The sequence below is a fragment of the Ixodes scapularis genome, unplaced genomic scaffold (assembly GCF_016920785.2).
Source record: "Ixodes scapularis isolate PalLabHiFi unplaced genomic scaffold, ASM1692078v2 PGA_scaffold1__304_contigs__length_218370807, whole genome shotgun sequence".
In the NCBI taxonomy this organism is placed as follows: Eukaryota; Metazoa; Arthropoda; class Arachnida; order Ixodida; family Ixodidae; genus Ixodes; species Ixodes scapularis.
The window spans coordinates 22994866-22999649 of NW_024609846.1; the positions used below are offsets into that span (position 1 = coordinate 22994866).

Genomic DNA, 4784 nt, shown 5'->3' on the forward strand with positions numbered 1-4784 from the left:
TTGGTTCTCTCCGCTAACTTCTTGACTGCCTCACTGCCGATGGCCATGCTACCGTAGCTATAGCGAAGGGACAAACTTCATTGTTACAATATTGTTGATACTTGTGGTAGCAACATGAAACGACACGCTACAACATCCAAGCAAACGAAACTTGCATCTTACTTCAAAAAGGTCCACGTGGATAATGTTGGTGACGGGAAGAACTACCGGCGGCAATGGACAACACTGTCCCTTCGTCTCCGCAGCCGGAAAGCCACGTGCGTCGGAACATCACCAGCGACTCATCGAAGCAAGTAGGTCCCCCCCCCCAATGTGAATCATCGAAAAACAAATCACGACAGTTCCCAGAAAACGACGAGTACGACTCTCACGCGCGACAGTCAAGTGGTGGGTGTGCAACTCCAAGTAACTTTTACTCTACAGTCAATGCCGTACGAAACGAAGAATTGACTGTGAGTCAATACCCAAGCGAGGTGAGCAGTGTAGCACCTACATATTCTGGTTCACCTGACCTCGATGCTTCGACTGTAAATGCTTGACATAGGTCTTTTTGTCTCCAAGACTAATGATGCACACGATCTAGAGACGAAAGAGGCTGCTGCTCAATCCATGGACCCCTCCCGCTAACTATGACTAACCAGCCACAAAGAAAAGAAACCTTAAGTTCCAACCTCACTGGGTAGATCGTTATCCATGGCTTGTGTACTTAGAGAAGCTGCAAGGAGCACTATGCAAAAACTGCGTTGTCTTCGCAGATGAGTGTGCAGGGAAAGGGGAGCACCAGCACTTGGGCTGCTTTGTAACTAAGGCATTTAGCAATTACAAGAAGGCCATGGATGCCTTCAAAAGCCACGCAGCGAGCAGCTACCACGGGAGGTCAGTAATGCTTTCCGAGAGTTTTCTCGCTGTCCGGTCTGGCTCACAGCAAGACATCATAACACAACTTGACCAAGGCCTGAAAAAGCAGGCAGAAGAAAACCGAAAAAACTAGATACCGATCATCGAAACAATTCTTTTTTGTGGCAGACAGGAAGTTCCGCTTCGCGGTACAGGCGACTGTGGTCCGATAAATCTGCCTGAAGTTCTGCCAGTAATAAACGATGGAAACTTCCGCGCACTGCTCAGGATGAGGGCCAGGTGCGGAGATGACGCCCTGAGAACTCATATTGAAACGTCTCCGGCCAATGCCCTATATACGAGCCCGAAAATTCAAAATGAGTTAATTACCATCTCCGGTAAAATCATTCAAAGGAAGATCGTTCACCCATCAACACAGCTTCATGCTTTTCGGTTCTTGCCGACGAAGCTACGGACATATCTCGTACTGCCCACCTTTCCCTATGTGTCAGGTACGTTGAACACCATGCTTCGGAACTGCCTGTACTTAAAGAAGATTTTGTGGATTTTGTTCCCGTCTACGACCTCACTGGCAAAGCCTTGGCGAACACAATTCTTAGCAGTCTTAGGGGCCATGGCTTTGACCTGAACCTGCTTTGCGGGCAGGGGTACGATGGCGCAGCATCCATGAGTGGCCACCTAAACGGTGTTCATGCCTTTGTTCGCCAAATCGTTCCCAGAGCGTTGTATGTGCACTGTAGCGCCCATTCATTAAACCTTGCTCTGCTTCATTCATGCAAGCTTCCAAGTATTCGCAACTGTTTGGGAACTGTGTCTGCCGTCTGTGCGTTTGTGAGGGCTTCCCCACAAAGAACGAACCGTCTAAAAGACGAAGTAGAAAACCTGAGGCAAGAAAGAAAATCGGTGCTTTCTTTTTGCCAAACGAGGTGGGTGGAGAGCCACGATGCACTTCAGCGTTCTCTTGAACTTTATACTCCCATTGTCCGATTTCTCGAGGACTTCGAAGAACACGGCATGTCATCTGATACATCGTCGAAGGCTCCTCAGCTGCTCAGTGCCATCACAAAGCCCGAGTTTGTCGTTTCGCTTCAGGTTTCTGGTGACCTCTTTTCTCTAACTCTGCCCCTTTGCAAGTTTTTACAAAAAATTGACTGTGACTTGTCTCAAGTGTGTGACCACGTAAAGACTTATAAACGTCCTTTCCACAAAACAATTGAGCGCGGAAACTGAATTTAAAATTTTTTTTGAGAAGTCGTGCTTTTTGTTGGAAGGTGCAAATGTTGTGATGGCTCTACCACGGATCACTGCAAGGCAGATGCAAAGAAGCAACGCGCCATCAGCTACTGCCGAAGAGCACTACCGGAGTAATGTGTATCTGCCTTTGCTGGCATATTTTGAAAACCAGTTGAGAGAGCGTTTCGATGCTCACGGGAAGGTTGTGGCCGGGCTTAACATGTTGCTTCCGAGGTACTGCGCTACGGCTAGTCTTTCCGCTATTGACGATGCAGTCAAGTTCTATCTGGGTCAGATTCCCTCAGCCGGCATCATCAATGCAGAGTTGACGCTGTGGATGAGCAAGTGCTGCCAAATCGAAGAGAAGGATCGGTCAGCTTGCGCTTTGCAAGCGCTAGGTATGTGTAACCAGGACTTCTTCCCGAATATTCACAGCTTGCTCTGCATCCTGGCGACACTTCCCGTATCCACCTCAACCCCAAAACGGACTTTCTCAACCTTGAGAAGACTTAAAAGCTGCCTACGGAACCACATAAAGCAAGACAGATTGACCGGACTGGCGCTGCTCAGCGTCCACCGAGAAATTCAAGTGGACCCAGAAGAGGTCCTCACGGACTTTTGCAAGTTGCCGCGGAGGAAGAACTTCGTTGTTTGAACAGCTCACAATACGAAAAGGATCGTCGGCAACCTTGCGTGTTTGAAGTGTATCTGTGCAAGCAGAATGTGTCAACGGCAATATAAAGAGCTGATCATCGTGCTGCTTGGTTCTGTTTGCCTCCGATTATTCTCACCTTGCTTGTATCGGAACGACACTTTCAGTGCTGCCGTGTCAGGAGCCACCGGGAAACAGGGGTCCGGATCTCGTAAGGGATGTACCGAACCCTTCAAAGCACTCAAGATATGCGCAGATTCCGTGTTTGTGAACTCAACCTAACTACGAATAGAATGGATACGAATTGCAACTGGTGTTTAAAACTTCACGAGAGCGATTGCTTTGAATGTGAAAAATTATTTCGCTAGCAGTCGGTGGTAGGTCGGAGGTCCTCTAGGCACGGTGGTAGCGGCATGGCGAAGGCAACTAGCGACTTCTGATAAAACGCAGGGCCGTCCAGGTGAATCGGCAAAAGTTATACACCAACTTTTATTCCTTTCCATTACCAGGAATTAAATTCCTGACAGTTTTTTTTCTTTAGGTTACAAGCGATTTGAAAGTATCCTTTTATTACCTTTTTAGCAAAGCGGAGGACCAGCCCCAATACAGTGCGTGGTACATGGTCGGTGCACTTGCAGCCAGTCGATTTTAATCACCACCTCTGCGCACGCGCAGTGGCGCCGGTCGGCTACCGGGTACCAAACCGGGACCGGTTCTCCGGTTTACTATAACTCTCCATTATATCATATGCCACCGATGCACATGATTCATAGGCAAAAATAAGACAATAGACATTTTCAAAATGGCCGCCGTTGTCCCCGAAATTTTTTTCTGGGTACGGCCCTGGTTGAAGTCAATATGCCTATTTTGCTTTGAAGTTAGGCACAGTGCAATGTGGATTGCTGAACACCGAAACTATGGCCAATAATATTTGTTCAATTTTTCTCTGCTTTTTAGGACAAGTGTGCGTGTTGTGTCGTTACACCAGAAAGACCCTGCTCACACGACGCTCAAGGTTGAAGCGATCAACCAGTAGGAATTTGCTGAGTGCAGCTCAGAAGCTGCGTTTAGCACATCAGAAAAACAAGAGGCTGTCATCACGAGTTGGTAACCTGAAAAAGCAGCTTTGCAAGATGCAAGAAGAGAACGCCTCCAAGCCAGAAGAGGTACTTGAGGCGGAGATATCAGCTGTCAACCCGAAACAGCAAGAATGTGTGCAACAATGCTTTTCAGCAGTGAAAAATTGAAGAGCAGCAAGGGGAACAAATACACAAAGGCTTGGATCTTGGAGTGTATCCTAATGAAGATGAAGGGTGCAGAGCTATACGAGCACCTCCGAAGCCACGACATTATCTCCCTGCCAAGCAAGAGCACACTAAAGCGCTACCTACGAACGTACAAAACAGCTTTTGGGTTCAGTTAGAAAGTGCTAAGCCAACTGAAAAAAAGGGCACGACATATCAGCAGCTTCAAGCTACGCAACGGCCTTTTGGTTGATGAGGTGAAGTTGTCGATGCACCTGAATGTAACATCTTCTGGTCGTATAGAAGGATTTGTGGACCTGGGCCATTTTACAGCTGAAGAACAGGACATTCCTTGTGACCACGGCATGATCGAGTCATAATCTGGTTATTAGTGCACTAAAGTCTGTTTTTTTTTTGTTTTTTGTTTCAGAGCTGTGAATTGCCTCATCAGGTTAATGACCTCCCGATACACAACACAAACTTTGCGTCCAAGTTCCAAGAGTACACAGAGCATCAAGGACTTCCTTGAATTTCTCTCACACTGGGAATCGCATGCAAACGGGGCAGGCGGATTCTTGAGTGTCTCAACGGCTGATGGCCTCAGGGTCACACTTTCTAGCACCCTGGCACTATTAGAGTACCTTGGCACACAAGGCTTTAAAGGGGCACTGACACATCAAAATCATATTTTTTTTTATTATCCGAAACGATTGAAAACGATGCCGGGACATTACCCTCAAAATTTGAAATTTGGGAATTCAGTATTTGTGAAGTAAAAAAACAATTTCCAAATGCCG

General features: G+C 47.2%; 1 pseudogene; it reads left to right on the forward strand.

The window, feature by feature from the left end:
* The first annotated feature begins 215 nt into the window (after positions 1–215).
* On the forward strand, positions 216–2746 carry LOC120839859 (annotated as a pseudogene).
* The last annotated feature ends 2038 nt before the right edge of the window (positions 2747–4784 follow it).